This window comes from Gadus macrocephalus, chromosome 20, assembly GCF_031168955.1.
Source record: "Gadus macrocephalus chromosome 20, ASM3116895v1".
NCBI lineage: Eukaryota > Metazoa > Chordata > Actinopteri > Gadiformes > Gadidae > Gadus > Gadus macrocephalus.
The window spans coordinates 11,465,282-11,483,511 of NC_082401.1; the positions used below are offsets into that span (position 1 = coordinate 11,465,282).

Consider the following 18,230-nt stretch of genomic DNA (forward strand, 5'->3'; position numbering starts at 1 on the left):
TCCCGCTGACACTGCGGTGGCTGTAAAAAAGCTGGATAGCTTTGGTAGCTTTGAAAGAAAGTCCTGCCTTTGGTCTTTCGTCTTCTTTTTATGTGACCCGCTTTCGTACGATCGCTTCATGTTTCACTCGATTTATGTCTCACTCGATTTCTCTCTCTCTCTCTTACCGCTTACTGTTTTGAATTTGACTTCATTGTGCGCACTACATGGAATAGTCCATGTAGTGCAGACTGAAGGGGGGTGCACACGGAAAGATCGTCAAAACATGAGTAATTAGACATCCCGATGCTACTATTGTGAAGAGATTTTTATAAAAATTATAAATATGGGGACAAAATATATGCATTGGGGCATTTTGGGGGGCCCACAAACCTTCTATGGGGCCCGGGGCTCCAGGCAAATGCCTGGTTTGCCTAATAGTACGGCCCGCCACTGGTGAAAACCATAATAAGTCGGGGCATGTGGAGAGTTTCAGTTATGCCAATGGGTAGAGTGAGGCCCCGTCCACACGAAGCCGAAACGGGCGAAACCGTTCCGGTTTCGATCTATCCGGTTTCGGAGTATCTCCGTAAAGACGGAGTCAAGCGAAACCGGGTAGATCTGTAGAAACGCTGTAGTACACATGCCAGGCCCATAAGGGGCGCTGCTTCTGCTACAGAAATCCAGAAGAGACTTGAATAAGAAGAGGCGAGCATGCGCATAAAGGCTGCCCCCCGAACCACTAACAACACAAACAGGGTGCTTAGGGTGCTGCAGCACCCCCCCCCCCCCTGGCGGCCTCTGGCTGTAACTGCAAGTGAGAAGGTTTTATGAACAAATCAATACTTTTTCTTTTTTTTATATAATTTTATCATACAAAATGATTTTTCATTTAATTATTGACATCCACCCTTTTTATGATATTTATCATATTATCATTTCATTTTATTTAGAACATTGTCTGAGTAGGCTGGCCCTAGGCTATGACGCACAACGCAGAACTGTCGATAGCTGAACATCGTACTATGCTGATTTTACGTAAGCATGTTGGTGTTCAACATCTGTTGTAGTGAACATTCTAAAACTGGTGTAAAATGTTGCTGCCATATTAATAGACACGTTGAATGTTATCGTTATGATTCCGGAATCCTGCACGTAAACTGGTTGGCAAAAAAAGAGCAAAGACGGACGGTTCACTTGACGGAGAAACCGTCACTTTCCTCATATCAGACAACTCGTGACTCTGGATGAAAATAAAGGCTTTCTTTTATTGTCACTCTCCTTTTAAACCTTTAGAAATAACCTCCTAAATCCTTGTTATAACGCTGTGTATAATCCCGGACCGCAACAGCTTGTCGGCATGTTGTTAGTGTGTGAAATTCAGCACAGTATCAGCCGAGTTGACTCTAATTTCCACATTGTTTACTTGCTGACGTTTGTGAATAACAGTGGCTAGTTGGCAGAACTATTTTTACACACCAGTAGAGTGTTTATCAGAGCGGAGCCCTGAATGTTGCGCAGCATTTATTATGACGTCATTACATAGACTCTCTCTCAGCACCCCCCCCCCCCTTGGACTGACTTCCCGCGTCCCTGGTGTTACCCCCGATGTTTTATTCGATACTTTTCAACAGTGTTACCCCTTATGGGTTTTTCATGACCACAGATAAAAAACGACAATTTTTTTTACGTTTCATTTGATAAAAACGACAGTGTTACCCCTTGTGTTTTTTTCATGACGACCGATAAAAAACAACAGTGTTACCCCTTATGTTTTTATTCATGACGACCAATAAAAAACAACAGTGTTTTATGTTTTTTTTCATGACGACCAATGAAAAAAGGAACAGTGTTACCCCTTATGTTTTTTTTCGTGACTACCAAAGAAAAACGACAGTGTCACCCCCCATGTTTCATTTGATAAAAACGACAGTGTAACACTGTCGTTTTTTATTGGTCGTCATGAAAAAAAACATAAGGAAAAAAACGCTGAAAAAAAACACTGTCGTTTTTTATTGGTCGTCATGAAAAAAAACGACAGTGTTACCCCTTGTTTTTATTCATGACGACCAATAAAAAACAGCAGTGTTACCCCCTTTATGTTTTTATTCATGACGACCAATGAAAAACAACAGTGTTACCCCTTATGTTTTTATTCATGACGACCAATAAAAAACAACAGTGTTACCCCTTATGTTTTTTTTCATGACGACCAATAAAAAAAGGAACAGTGTTGCCCCTTATGTTTTTTTTCATGACGACCAATAAAAAAAGGAACAGTGTTACCCCTTATGGTTTTTTTCGTGACTACCAAAGAAAAACGACAGTGTCACCCCTCATGTTTCATTTGATAAAAACGACAGTCGTTTTTTATTGGTCGTCATGAAAAAAAACATAAGGGGTAACACTGTCGTTTTTTATTGGTCGTCATGAAAAAAAACGACAGTGTTACCCCTTATATTTTATTTGACAAAGACAACAGTGTTACCCCTTATGTTTTTTTTCATGACGACCAATAAAAACAACAGTGTTACCCCTTATGTTTTCTTTCATGACGACCAATAAAAAACAACAGTGTTACCCCTTATGTTTCCTTTCATGACGACCAATAAAAAACAACAGTGTTACCCCTCATGTTTCATTTGATAAAAACGACAGTGTTACACTGTCGTTTTTTATTGGCCGTCATGAAAAAAAACATAAGGGGTAACACTGTCGTTTTTATTGGTCGTCATGAAAAAAACATAAGGGGTAAGACTGCTGTTTTTTATTGGTCGTCATGAAATAAACATAAGGGGTAACACTGTTGATATTTATCAAATAAAACATAGGGGGTAACGCTGTTGTTTTTCTTTGGTCGTCATGAAAAAAACCACAAGGGGTAACACTGTCGTTTTTATCAAATGAAACATAAGGGGTAACACTGTCGTTTTTTATCAGTCATCAAGAAAAAAACAAGGGGTAACACTGTCGTTTTTTTTCATGACGACCAATAAAAAACGACAGTGTCACCCCTCATGTTTCATTTGAGAAAAACGACAGTGTTACACTGTCGTTTTTTATTGGTCGTCATGAAAAAAAACATAAGGGGTAACACTGTCGTTTTTTATTGGTCGCCCTTGTTTTTTTCTTGATGACTGATAAAAAACGACAGTGTTACCCCTTATATTTTATTTGACAAAGACAACCCTTATGTTTTTTTTCATGACGACCAATAAAAAACAACAGTGTAACCCCCTATGTTTTATTTGATAAATATCGACAGTGTTACCCCTTATGTTTTTTTTCATGACGACCAATAAAAAACAGCAGTCTTACCCTTTATGTTTTCTTTCATGACGACCAATAAAAAACAACAGTGTTACCCCTTATGTTTCCTTTCATGACGACCAATAAAAAACAACAGTGTTACCCCTTATGGTTTTTTTCATGACGACCAAAGAAAAACGACAGTGTTACCCCTCATGTTTCATTTGATAAAAACGACAGTGTTCCCCCTCATGTTTCATTTGATAAAAACGACAGTGTTACCCCTTGTGTTTTTTTTCATGACGACCAAAGAAAAACAACAGTGTCACCCCCTATGTTTTATTTGATAAATATCGACAGTGTTTTCCCCTTATATTTATTTCATGACGGCCGATAAAAAACGACAGTTACCCCTCATGTTTTTTCCATGTTGACCAATAAAAAACGACAGTGGCACCCCTGTCGACGTTTTTGCAGGGATCTGAACATGAGCTGTTTAGAGTGCTAACCTCCGAACTTAACAAAGCACCATCAAGACACCGGTTAAAGTCATCACAAAGGTTATACTTGACTTTATAATTCGCATGAAATAGAGAAAAGAAACTTCCAACAGAGGTCATCAACCGGACTAGAACCCCGGTCTCCAGGGGGTTAGGCAGAGTGCACCCCACTGCACCACTGAGGCAATGACATTACACAATAATCAATCATCAATAAAGAGGATATACATGACATTAAAATGTATGTGTGTATTTCTATTATTTCCCTTATGTTTTTTTTCATGACGACCAAAAAAAACAACAGTGTTACCCCCTTTATGTTTTTTTTCATGACGACCAATAAAAAACAACATGGTTACCCCTTATGTTTTTTTTCATGACGACCAATAAAAAAAGGAACAGTGTTACCCCTTATGTTTTTTTTCTTGACGACCAATAAAAAAAGGAACAGTGTTACCCCTTATGGTTTTTTTCGTGACTACCAAAGAAAAACGACAGTGTCACCCCTCATGTTTCATTTGATAAAAACGACAGTGTTACACTGTCGTTTTTTATTGGCCGTCATGAAAAAAAACATAAGGGGTAAGACTGCTGTTTTTTATTGGTCGTCATGAAATAAACATAAGGGGTAACACTGTCGATATTTATCAAATAAAACATAGGGGGTAACACTGTTGTTTTTCTTTGGTTGTCATGAAAAAAACCACAAGGGGTAACACTGTCGTTTTTTATTGGTTGTCATGAAAAAAAAACGACACTGTTACGCCTTGTTTTTTTCATGATGACTGATAAAAAACGACAGTGTTACCCCTTATATTTTATTTGACAAAGACAACAGTGTTACCCCTCATGTTTTTTTTCATGACGACCAATAAAAAAACAACAGTGTTACCCCTTATGTTTTCTTTCATGACGACCAATAAAAAACAACAGTGTTACCCCTTATGGTTTTTTTCATGACGACCAAAGAAAAACGACAGTGTTACCCCTTATGTTTCATTTGATAAAAACGACAGTGTTACCCCTCATGTTTCATTTGATAAAAACGACAGTGTTACCCCTTGTGTTTTTTTCATGACGACCAATAAAAAACAATAGCGTTACCCCCTTTATGTTTTTATTCATGACGACCAATAAAAAACAACAGTGTTACCCCTTATGTTTTTTTCATGACGACCAAAGAAAAACGACAGTGTTACCCCTTATGTTTCATTTGATAAAAACGACAGTGTCACCCCCTATGTTTTATTTGATAAATATCGACAGTGTTTTCCCCTTATATTTATTTCATGACGACCAATAAAAAACAATAGCGTTACCCCCTTTATGTTTTTATTCATGACGACCAATAAAAAACAACAGTGTTACCCCTTATGTTTTTATTCATGACGACCAATAAAAAACAACAGTGTTACCCCTTATGTTTTTTTTCATGACGACCAATAAAAAAAGGAACAGTGTTACCCCTTATGGTTTTTTTCGTGACTACCAAAGAAAAACGACAGTGTCACCCCTCATGTTTCATTTGATAAAAACGACAGTGTTACACTGTCGTTTTTTATTGGTCGTCATGAAAAAAAACATAAGGGGTAAGACTGCTGTTTTTTATTGGTCGTCATGAAATAAACATAAGGGGTAACACTGTCGATATTTATCAAATAAAACATGGGGGGTAACACTGTTTTTCTTCTTTGGTTGTCATGAAAAAAACCACAAGGGGTAAAACAGTTGTTTTTTATTGGTCGTCATGAAAAAAAACGACGCTGTTACCCCTTGTTTTTTCATGATGACTGATAAAAAACGACAGTGTTACCCCTTATATTTTATTTGACAAAGACAACAGTGTTACCCCTTATGTTTTTTTTCATGACGACCAATAAAAAACAACAGTGTTACCCCTTGTGGTTTTTTTCATGACAACCAAAGAAAAACAACAGTGTTACCCCTCATGTTTCATTTGATAAAAACGACAGTGTTACCCCTTGTGTTTTTTTTCATGACGACCAAAGAAAAACAACAGTGTCACCCCCTATGTTTTATTTGATAAATATCGACAGTGTTTTCCCCTTATATTTATTTCATGACGGCCGATAAAAAACAACAGTTACCCCTCATGTTTTTTCCATGTTGACCAATAAAAAAAGGAACAGTGTTACCCCTTATGGTTTTTTTCGTGACTACCAAAGAAAAACGACAGTGTCACCCCTCATGTTTCATTTGATAAAAACGTTACACTGTCGTTTTTTATTGGTCGTCATGAAAAAAAACATAAGGGGTAAGACTGCTGTTTTTTATTGGTCGTCATGAAATAAACATAAGGGGTAACACTGTCGATATTTATCAAATAAAACATAGGGGGTAACACTGTTTTTCTTCTTTGGTTGTCATGAAAAAAACCACAAGGGGTAAAACAGTTGTTTTTTATTGGTCGTCATGAAAAAAAACGACACTGTTACCCCTTGTTTTTTCATGATGACTGATAAAAAACGACAGTGTTACCCCTTATATTTTATTTGACAAAGACAACAGTGTTACCCCTTATGTTTTTTTTCATGACGACCAATAAAAAACAACAGTGTTACCCCTTGTGGTTTTTTTCATGACAACCAAAGAAAAACAACAGTGTTACCCCTCATGTTTCATTTGATAAAAACGACAGTGTTACCCCTTGTGTTTTTTTTCATGACGACCAAAGAAAAACAACAGTGTCACCCCCTATGTTTTATTTGATAAATATCGACAGTGTTTTCCCCTTATATTTATTTCATGACGACCAATAAAAAACAACAGCGTTACCCCCTTTATGTTTTTATTCATGACGACCAATAAAAAACAACAGTGTTACCACTTATGTTTTTTTTCATGACGACCAATAAAAAAAGGAACAGTGTTACCCCTTATGTTTTTTTTCATGACGACCAATAAAAAAAGGAACAGTGTTACCCCTTATGGTTTTTTTCGTGACTACCAAAGAAAAACGACAGTGTCACCCCTCATGTTTCATTTGATAAAAACGACAGTGTTACACTGTCGTTTTTTATTGGTCGTCATGAAAAAAAACATAAGAGGTAACACTGTCGTTTTTTATTGGTCGTCATGAAAAAAAACGACAGTGTTACCCCTTATGTTTCCTTTCATGACGACCAATAAAAAACAACAGTGTTACCCCTTATGTTTCATTTGATAAAAATGACAGTGTTACCCCTCATGTTTCATTTGATAAAAACGACAGTGTTACCCCTTGTGTTTTTTTTCATGACGACCAAAGAAAAACAACAGTGTCAGCCCCTATGTTTTATTTGATAAATATCGACAGTGTTTTCCCCTTATATTTATTTCATGACGGCCGATAAAAAACGACAGTGGCACCCCGGTCAACGTTTTTGCAGGGATCGGAACATGAGCTGTTTTGAGTATTAACCTCCGAACTTAACAATGCACCATCAAGACACCGGTTAAAGTCATCACAAAGGTTATACTTGACTTTATAATTCGCATGAAATAGAGAAAAGAAACTTCCAACAGATGTCATCAACCGGACTTGAACCCCGGTCTCAGGGGGGTTAGGCAGAGTGCACCCCACTGCACCACTGAGGCGATGACAATACACAATAATCAATCATCAATAAAGAGGATATACATGACATTAAAATGTATGTGTGTATTTCTATTATTTCCCAAATGTTTTTTTTTCAAGACGACAAATAATAAACAACAGTGTTACCCCTTATGTTTTTTTTCATGACGACCAAAAAAAACAACAGTGTTACCCCCTTGGTTTTTTTTCATGACGACCAATAAAAAACAACATGGTTACCCCTTATGTTTTTTTTCATGACGACCAATAAAAAACAACAATGTTACCCCTTATGTTTTTTTTCATGACGACCAATAAAAAAAGGAACAGTGTTTCCCCTTATGTTTTTTCATGACGACCAATAAAAAAAGGAACAGTGTTACCCCTTATGGTTTTTTTCGTGACTACCAAAGAAAAACGACAGTGTCACCCCTCATGTTTCATTTGATAAAAACGACAGTGTTACACTGTCGTTTTTTATTGGCCGTCATGAAAAAAAACATGAGGGGTAACACTGTCGTTTTTATTGGTCGTCATGAAATAAACATAAGGGGTAACACTGTCGATATTTATCAAATAAAACATAGGGGGTAACACTGTTGTTTTTCTTTGGTCGTCATGAAAAAAACCACAAGGGGTAACACTGTCGTTTTTTATTGGTCGTCATGAAAAAAAACGACTGTTACCCCTTGTTTTTTTCATGATGACTGATAAAAAAAGGAACAGTGTTACCCCTTATGGTTTTTTTCGTGACTACCAAAGAAAAACAACAGTGTTACCCCTTGTTTTTTTTCATGACGACCAAAGAAAAACAACAGTGTCACCCCCTATGTTTTATTTGATAAATATCGACAGTGTTTTCCCCTTATATTTATTTCATGACGGCCGATAAAAAACAACAGTTACCCCTCATGTTTTCCAATAAAAAACGACAGTGGCACCCCGGTCAACGTTTTTGCAGGGATCGGAACATGAGCTGTTTAGAGTGTTAACCTCCGAACTTAACAATGCACCATCAAGACACCGGTTAAAGTCATCACAAAGGTTATATTTGACTTTATAATTTGCATGAAATAGAGAAAAGAAACTATCAACAGAGGTCATCAACCGGACTTGAACCCCGGTCTCGAGGGGGTTAGGCAGAGTGCACCCCACTGCACCACTGAGGCGATGACAATACATAATAATCAATCATCAATAAAGAGGATATACATGACATTAAAATGTATGTGTGTATTTCTATTATTTCCCTAATGTTTTTTTTCAAGACGACAAATAATAAACAACAGTGTTACCCCTTATGTTTATTTTCATGACGACCAAAAAAAACAACAGTGTTACCCCCTTCATGTTTTTTTTCATGACGACCAATAATAAACAACAGTGTTACCCCTTATGTTTTTTTTCATGACGACCAAAAAAAACAGTGTTACCCCCTTTATGCTTTTTTTCATGACGACCAATAAAAAACAACAGTGTTACCCCTTATGTTTTTTTTCATGACGACCAATAAAAAACAGTGTTACCCATTACGTTTTTTTCATGACGACCAATAAAAAACGACAGTGTTACCCCTTTTATGTTTTTTTTCATGACGACCAATAAAAAACAACATGGTTACCCCTTATGTTTTTTTTCATGACGACCGATAAAAAAAGGAACAGTGTTACGCCAATAAAAAACGACAGCGTAACACTGTCGTTTTTATCAAATGAAACATGAGGGGTGACACTGTCGTTTTTCTTTGGTAGTCACGAAAAAAAACATAGGGGGTAACACTGTCGTTTTTATTGGTCGTCATGAAAAAAAACATAAGTGGTAAGACTGCTGTTTTTTATTGGTCCAAACCTCTCCCGTTTATACATAGCAGGGTATTTAGAGAAACTAATATTTCCCCCCCTCCGTTTTCAAATATAACATCTTGCACACCCCAGTTTCTCCCAGTTGACACGCCACACAATCTGCGTTATCAGAAATCTCCACTTTGGCCGGAGTTTTAAGAAATAATCATTTGTGATAAAAACTGGGTTTTCTTGTAAATGAGAGGCCAAACCACGTGGAAATATCTTCGTTTTCCCTTCATGTAAACAGAGCCTTAGAAAAGAGGGATGCGTGTTATACACATGGTTACGATCCACACCAACTTTAAGATTCTTAGTACCCTCGTTGGGTAACTGTTATAAGCTTTATAATAAGCGATTTATATGAAATGTGCCACACACCGTAGCGTTGTACTATACGTGTCCGGGAAGCCTAACCCTCAACTTACATTCACACTGCATGTGTCCGTCGACAGATCCCATTGACTTGGCATGGGGCGCTCTCGAAATGCATTGTGGGTCCGTCTGTACCTTATGTCGGCTTCGTGGCCTGCGTGAAAGTTTAGAAATGTTAGACTTTTCGGACAGCGATGGCTCCGCCCTTGAAATATCCACCTTTGTTTGATTTTTTCATCGATAGGATTGTCACCTGATCTTCTATATTTATATCCACACATCGGCTTTGTAAGTGGGAAGCGATTTGATTGGCTGCAGGCTGAGTCTACAAAGACTATTTCCCTATACGTTAGACACGCCCTCGGTCTTCCGTCGACGGATGCATGAATGTAAGGTCACTCGGACATTAAATAAATCGTTGCTCAGCCTCAGTCTGAGCTTCACCACGCAGGCACACACACACACACACACACACATTGCTTAGACGGAACTTCGCCATGAACACACACCATGGCATCATACTAGAAGTATCCGTAAATCCCAACATTCTCGCGGACATAGGATTTCACCATTCTTTTCTCTCAATTTGGGTGTTTTTTCCCCCCCCGTAAAATTGCATAAAGTACTATGTTAACAATCATATAAGACAAACATATGAAAAAGTGGTTTGGGGTTCACTGGCTCTTAAATATAGGGTTGACAAGTAGGATGGGGCCCGCAAAGTAGGATCCGGCTTAGGGACCCCAGATGGTCTGAAACGGTCCTGCTCCCTGTTGTGACTCACAAGTGAGCATATGTTTAATGTTACTTTTACAAAAGCTCAACAGTTGACACCAAGGCAACTTGTCTATGGATCCTTTAGTTAGATGTGTATAAGAGGAATGATTCCTTTATGCATTGGATTTTTTTTTTAACAAACACTTCTCAGCCGTGAGTTCAAACAAACGTCCCATTTGTTTATTTTTGTACACTTGAGAAAGTGAGGGGCGCCATGTTTATCAATCAGGTTCTTTTTTTTTTTTTTTTTATTTGCGTATTCGTCCAGAAAGATTCAGCTGAAAAACTGTACTATACTTTCTTTGATTTCGAAATGCAGAATAATTCTCTCGACATTGACATTTCCCAAGTGGATTAAAATAGTTTAGATACAACTTCTGGTTAAATAAAACGATAGTTATGATATAACTCTAGTTCTATGATTGTAGGCGTAGCCGTCTAGGCTACGCCTTTTGGGCGAGGGAGAGGGCGAGCTGACAGCTGAGGAACGCTGTCCAGGAATAATTGTATTCCTCGGCCCCTACCGCCTCCACACAGTGTGTGGACCAAGGGGGGCATACCACGAAAGGGAGGAGGCTCAGCGAGCGTGGTAGACGTCACAGAGCTAGTCGCTGTACAAACAGCAAGCCGTCTAGACGCCGCGCTCGTGTCCGCTGAACAGGCAACAAGCCGTAGCACTCATGACCGCGCGTTGTCCGCTGGCTGTAACCACAGCACGCAGACCCGTCTCCTCACCTTCCACAGACTGCAGAAGGGAGGTAGAGGGGATAATGTGGAAAACTAGGAGACTAGTACAAGCGTCCATATCCACGGGCTCGTGTAATGAGTCTCCAGTCCGCCCACGAAGCACAAAGGGACGCCGCTTCTTAGAAGCAGGTGAACCAGAGGTTATGTAAACACGCCTTCCGGCTGCCGACCTACAGCCATCTGGCTGAGGGGGGGAAAGAGGTAATCGAAAGGAATATTGCTCTTTAGGGTGTATGTACTGCCGTCTTTCTTTTCTTTATTGGGGTAAGAAAAAGTGGGAGCAAGTTTACGGAACTTCTGGCCCCGCGGGGCTGCTCTCCCCGGCTGCGGCGGCCGCTGCTGCGACTGCTGCTGCAGCATCGGGGTTGGAGGCGGAGGCGGCCCCCTGGAGCGCTGGAACCAGCCTGGACCCCGCTTCCTCCCGGCCTGTTGGTGGGAGGACCCCGTGAGAATCGCCCAGAACCGGGAACGATTCTCATGGACGGACTGCTGGTGAGTGAGCACCTCCGCGAACCAGGGCCCAAATAGTCCATCCGGAGCTAATGGGCCCTGGACGAGGCTGGCCCGCTCTCGCTCCGGAACCGCGGTGTGAGAGCCATATGGCCCTCTGGACCAGGGTGGCCCACGCCATATGCCGGCCGGCCGAAACGGCTATCGGCTTGCACAACTGAAGGATGGTGCTGAGAAGCGGGAAACCGTCAGCCATCTCGCGGCCTCCTCCAGGCCATAAGCCTCCCTGCCAGCCGACAAGGAGACCAGGGCAGAGGAGAGCAGGGCGATGTTGTTGACCGCCGCCGCAGATTGCGAAGCACAGACGAACACCCTGTCAATCAGGCCTGTAATCTGCTTCTGCAGGCGGTCGGGGGGCAGTGGCTTCTCGTTAGGACGCCATCCGGCGCCCGGACAGAGAAGCGCTGCTAGGGAAGGCTCCAGGCTCCCTTATACTCAGGCTCCCCCTCGCCTGAGTATAAGCCCACCCTTCCACGTTGGTGAAGTCAGTAAAGGCCCTCACCAGGGCCTTCAGAGTAGAGGGGTCCCCACCCGCAGCGGTGAAAAGGTGCTGAACCGGTGGGAACAGGGGGCACTGGGTAGCCCGCCGGGAGGAAGACGGGGTGCGAAAACACTCGCCCTGCATGTCATCCGACATGGGGGCGAGAGGCGGGGCTGGCATAGGGATGCCCTTTATGGCCGACGCCTCACCAATGATTTCGCCGAAGAGATCGGCCATCCGGCGCGGTCACTCCCTCGGGACGACAGTGGCTTCGGTGGAAGCCCCGGAGCGGGAGAACTCAGACGCAGAACCAGGAAAGACGTCATCCAAGGAGGCGACGTCGTCAACCTCGAAGCGCTCGTCGTCGGCGTCCTGGGCGTCCGGAACTCCGGCCCTGAAGATGTCGATGGCCTCAGAAAGATCCACCCACGGGGAGAAAAAGAGCTGCCTGGAGAGGAGCCCCTCTTCAGGCAGCTATTTAATTAATCACTCTCATTCTCAGTCATCATGCAGTGTGATACCACTTTAATCCATCAATCACTTAAAGTATTATTGTTACAATTATTAGTACTGTAGTTGATTTTCTGGCCGGGATAACTACTTAAAATCTTTGCCAAATTATTTATTTTCTACTATAAGCTGGGAGATATTTCTGAACAGCACACTCACACACAAGTACCATTGAAATTACTTCTCAAATGATTTGATGTATCAGCAAACGAAGCAAAAATCACATTTTGTGTTGGTGGAAACTCTTTTTCTTCCATCATAACTTAAATCACCACTAGGTGTCCCTAGCGAACTTACTTACAGCTTTGAGGTCGAACCACTTTGGTGCTTCATCTGGCTGAGAGAATTTAACGTTTAATGAGGAATCATCTCGAAACCACTATCTTCCACTGCAACGGACACTACGATAAAGCTCAGTATTTTATTAACAGCATTAGGGGGTGCACCGTTCCTGGAGGTACTGCAATACCAGGTCGATGCGTGGAGTGGACGGAGCAAGCCCCTTTTCCATCTCCCAGTTCCAAAAATCAATTTAATATATGGTCCCCGGGTAGGGGACGTATCAGATATTAAACTGATAAGAACAGATACTACACTTGATCTTAGCCAAAAGGCCGAGAAGCGATACTGAATGTTGTCAGTGCTACGGACCACTTCTCCAGGTATGTCACTCTCACAGACGGTTTACAAATTAAATAACAGAACAACCTAATAAATTATACACCACTCATTGTAAACCACATATAGCCCTGTTACACTACTTATATTTAGCCCAAAAAACACTAACAGACTCATGATTCAATCCAAGACCTACTTGGCAGTAACTGATGACGTAGGCTGACATGCGCCAACCAGAACGCTAGAGAAGTAAAATGCATTTGTTGTGATGAAATAACACTATTTACTCCTGACTGACGTCAATCCCAACTAAGATTACGTGTGCGATTGTACCGGGTTACTTTGGTAAAGGTTTGATTAACCAAAATAACCTTTATCAGCGCGAGATAAATGTAAACGTTAGGGAGCTACCACTCCTACTCCATCTAGTGGACAGTTTAGGTCTCGAACTTCAATAAAAAAGATGTGACCGACAAAAATATATCTCAAGATGGCAATAAATACTGCCTCGTCTGAAAAATTGTTTCCAAGTCACAGAGAAGGAGGTCAACAAAATGTAGCGTTGGAGGAAATAGATTCGGACGATCCTTATATGTGTAAAACGTGTTGATAGACCCACAATTTATTTTGCTACGGCGCAAGTGACCAGCCAGCCTGTGAGCTATTTAGTAGTTGCATGATTGCATGTTTGCGTTCGAAAATATACGATGTGTAGACCTACATTTAGTTTAATTTCCCCAAGCAGGCAGAAAGGGCTCCTTAACATGCTAACCCACTTTGCATGATAAACATTACCACTGGGTCCAGTGTTAAGCATTTCGTTGGACAGGAAGTGGAAGGGAGAAGTGAAGTCCTTTTCTGGCAGTAAAAAAACGGACGAGTTCCTTTTAAATCTTGCATTTTTTTAGCTAGCTTAAATAGGCTTATATATCATTAGCCATTTTTTTTTCAATTTAAATCCGAAAAGTAGGATTCGGCTTTGTGCCCCACTGCTGTAAGAGATCTTTGTTTTGGACAATTGTTCAGTATAGATATATTTTCCAAGAAGTGCACCATGCATCAATTAGTTTGGGTAAACTTTTGAGGAAGAGAGATCGAGTCAACGTTACATCAATTTGATACGGGCCGCCCACTACATCATGAATGAATACTAAATTGGCAATAGTGCAGTAAAATAGTGCATATTTATAAACGAATTGGAATTTAATCAAATATAACAGTTGACATCCAGTGAAATTGTCTATCGATCATTTATTAAGATGTGTATATATATGTGCAATACCGTTTCCTCTATTGCACATATTTTTAAAACATAGACACATCTCTTAGCGTTATAAGTTAAACAACCTCCCCACCAACCTCCCCCCCACTCCATCCAGTCACTTACATCTAAACTCCCCCACTCCCAATCCCCGCAAGGAGAAAATCACTCACATTGATGCCCAACCCTAACCCTAACCCTTTTCAACAATTCAATCTTCACTTTTGAATTCTGTGAGCCTGAATGAATTCTTAGGTTCTCCAATTCTCCACCAGAAAACACAACAGCATACTATTAAGAAATTGTACAGGCTTCTCAGATTATAAGGCGTTTTGTGGCTCTGGACAAAAATATAAAGGTTGCATACCCCTGGGTGTAGTTTCAATGTTCACACACGTTTTTTCATTCCAGTGTATGAGTGACAGAGAAAGTGAGATAGCCAGTGGTTTTCAAACTTTTTACACAGAGTACCACCTCAAATAATATTGGGCTCTTAGACTACAAACACCATCATAGACCTGGGTACCATCAAGATAAAGGATTTAATATAACAAGGCATATGATTCTCTAATTAGTTTGTGACATTCCACATGCAAATACTCACATCAGGCATCAAGTCCGTTGCCAGGTTGTCTTCCGCTCTTTTAACAGTGGTTGTGCTTCTTGTTGCTACCGACTAAAATAAACATAAGTAAAGAAGTTTTGAGTGACTAAAATATGCAGTAATTAACAACACATTCTATAACTTGCAGAAACAAAAACTAAAGTGTGACATTTAATCACATATTTATATTGATACATCAATCTTATACACCTTAAATTATTGTGGGTCCGTGAAACACATACCCTTTGAAGATGAGCTGGAAAGTTGAAAAGGGTTGGCACAACACCATCTTTAAGCCGGACAGTCTGCCCCGTCCTGTCAAAGTCTTCACTGCTGAAGTGGTCACTGCAGAGCAGTGTCCTGTCAGAGGCAGGACAATGCCCTTCTTTGATATGGTAGACGATGCTGAAGCAAGAGCAGACAGATACGATGTTGAAGGGATAAAAAGGGGTTTATTGAACAAGGTGGGAAGCAGGTAGTGGATGAGGGAGCCGGGGGAAGAGCGAGGTGGGCAAGCTGGAGTGAGTGATCCGGGTAACTGCAGGCAGAGGAACAAAAGTTAGATATGTTCCAAAAAACAACAAGAGACTTGAGAAAGAGAGCGAGGTAGCAAGTTACACAAGAGCCAGGCACGTGTAGTTACCTCGGTACTGCGTAGTACGATCTGGCACCGACAGCAGGGAATCCAAGGGTTTATGAAGGGGGTTGATTGGGGATGAAGACCAGGTGAGCATGATTGTAGATGAGGGCCAGGTGTGAGGTGAGACAGACAGGAGGAGTAGCAGACCAGGAAGAGTAAAACACAGCAGACTGCTGACACTAAAACATTCTTAGGGCAATTTCCCACTTCATCCTCATCGCTCTGGCTTTGGGAAACCTTAAAAAAGTGAGATACATTAATTATTGTCAACATTTTCAATCAGTATTGAAGATTAGTTTTTGTTTAAAATAAATAAAAGGATGTTCAACTGTGTATCCCTAAACATGACTTAGGACAGGGAAATAAGTAAATTTAATGCAAATGTAGTCGTCCAAAAGAAGAAAGGTGAGTTTTAATCGAAATGTGCACGGGCCAAAAATATTTTAACCTATTTATATTATGCGGTATAATGTGACATTTTAGCAATGACGAGTACACTACTATGTTGTCCGGTATATTGCATAAAAACAAGAGTAAGGTCAATAGTTTATTTTTAAAATATGCTGTTTCATCGTCACGTCATCTTTGAAAAGAGGTTTAACTGAAAAGTGTTTCAATCGACCTGGCTCTCCCCTAATGCACTCGGGCATGCAGCAGAACATGTGCAACAGCGCCCCCTTGGGTCACACTTTTCGGTGGGTCGCAGAATTCGGTGTAACACTGGCACACTGCTGCATAGACAGTCAGAGTGAACAGAAAACTATAATTTTTTTTTTTAAAGTCTCCGATCTACTAACTGGGAGCTACTAGGGTTAGGCTCCCTGCTGCTTTACCGGTCTCTCTGTGGTTCCGGCTGGTAAACTCTGAGCCAGGGCCACTTTAATGTCATCACCTCCTCCTAACCCTGAATGAGTCAGCAGGCACACACGCACGCACGCACGGAAGCACGCACGCCACATAACAAAGAAGAAGTAATTAAGCTTCTAATGAAATCTTGTTCGATCACTCACAATCAAAATCTTTGTTCTGGCATCCCATAGTAGGGGTAGGGTGAGGGCTAACCCTAAGCTAGATACTGCTGTGCATCCCTAGCCTTCGTCATATTTGTTAATGTTGTTGGTCCACCACGGCTGATAAATGACGCCAATCATCCTCACACACACACTCCTGGAAAACAGCTAATCTATCTATTATTTTCTCTGGAAAATAAAGAAAGCTTTATTTTCTTTTAGCTTATCCAGTGGCACACAAACGGAGGGTGAGTTCGTTTTGGCCCTCGCCCTTACCCAACACACACGGAGGCTGTCCAGCCCCACATTACCACACTCTCTGTCTCTCTCTCTGTCTCTCTCTCTGTCTCTCTCTCTCTCTCTCTCTCTCTCTCTCTCTCTCTCTCTCTCTCTCTCTCTCTCTCTCTCTCTCTCTCTCTCTCTCTCTCTCTCCTTTAGCGTTTCTCCCGGCCTATATTCTCTCTGAATGTACTCATGTGAAACGTGTAGGATTGTGTGTGTATCCCTATTCCCTAAACAACAACACAGATTAATTATATATATATATTCATGTGGCTCGCAATATATATATATATATATATATATATATATATATATATATATATATATATATACTCTCCCTCCCTCCCTCCCCTCCTCCACTGGCATTAAAAATTCATCCACTCTATGTTGTTAAAAGCATATTACGCAAGATTCTAAATATACTCTCCCCTCCCCCAGGCAGAGCCTCTGTGCTGCGTTGTCTGTCTGCAGCCGTTTCATAGCAATGATGTGTTGTGATGTTTTTATATCTGTCTGTCAGTCCATCCATGTGGCCGTCATCAAGAGATGTTGCAGGGGGTAGTGTGTGTGTGTGTGTGTGTGTGTGTGTGTGTGTGTGTGTGTGTGTGTGTCTGTGTCTGTGTGTGTGTGTGTGTGTGTGTGTGTGTTTGGCCTATCTAATGCAGGGTGTGTGTGTGTGTGTGTGTGTGTGTTTGTGTGTGTTTGGCCTCTCTAATGCGTCCCCGTTTTATCTTATAAATCCTAAAGGGTTTGGGTTAGGGTTAGGGTTACCAGTTATCCTATAATGGTCCTTCAGGATATTAAAAGGAGAGTAAAAGGAAAAGCACACAAAAGAGCCTCACAACAGCACACAACACAGAGGCTTTTAAAGCACAAACACGCATTTGGAGAATGATTGAGACAGCTGCTGTAGGCGAGGCTCACATGTTCTGGGTTTTTATCCCTATTGTTTTCTGTTCAATATGCGGGGAGAAGACATTTCTCCTGTGTTAGTGAGAATGCAATAAGGTTAAGTCTGGACATTCAGGTGGACGTGTAAGGGTTAGCTTAGGGTTGGTTTAGGGTTAGGGTTAGCTTAGGGTTTGGGTTAGGTTAGGGTAAGCTTAGGGTTTGGGTTAGTTTAGGGTTGGCTTAGGGTTTGGGTTAGTTTAGGGTTAGGGTTATCCTAGGGTTAGGGTTGGCTTAGGATGAGGGTTAGGGTTAGTTTAGGGTGAGGGTTAGCTTAGGGTTAGGGTGAGGGTTAGCTTAGGGTTAGCTAGCTTTAGGGTG

At 41.0% G+C, this 18,230-nt stretch overlaps 1 long non-coding RNA gene and 1 other non-coding gene across 2 annotated transcripts; both read right to left on the reverse strand.

Annotated features, from left to right (window-relative positions):
• Nucleotides 1-12,981: 12,981 nt before the first annotated feature.
• On the reverse strand, nt 12,982-13,172 carry LOC132449236 (U2 spliceosomal RNA). Its single transcript, XR_009523550.1, has one exon. It is a non-coding gene; the product is annotated as a U2 spliceosomal RNA (small nuclear RNA).
• Nucleotides 13,173-14,631: 1,459 nt separating this feature from the next.
• Nucleotides 14,632-16,091, reverse strand: LOC132449150 (uncharacterized). Its single transcript, XR_009523521.1, has 3 exons — nt 15,673-16,091; nt 15,272-15,567; nt 14,632-15,101 (listed from the first exon to the last, which is right to left on the reverse strand). It is a non-coding gene; the product is annotated as an uncharacterized LOC132449150 (long non-coding RNA).
• Between the last annotated feature and the right edge of the window lie 2,139 nt (nt 16,092-18,230).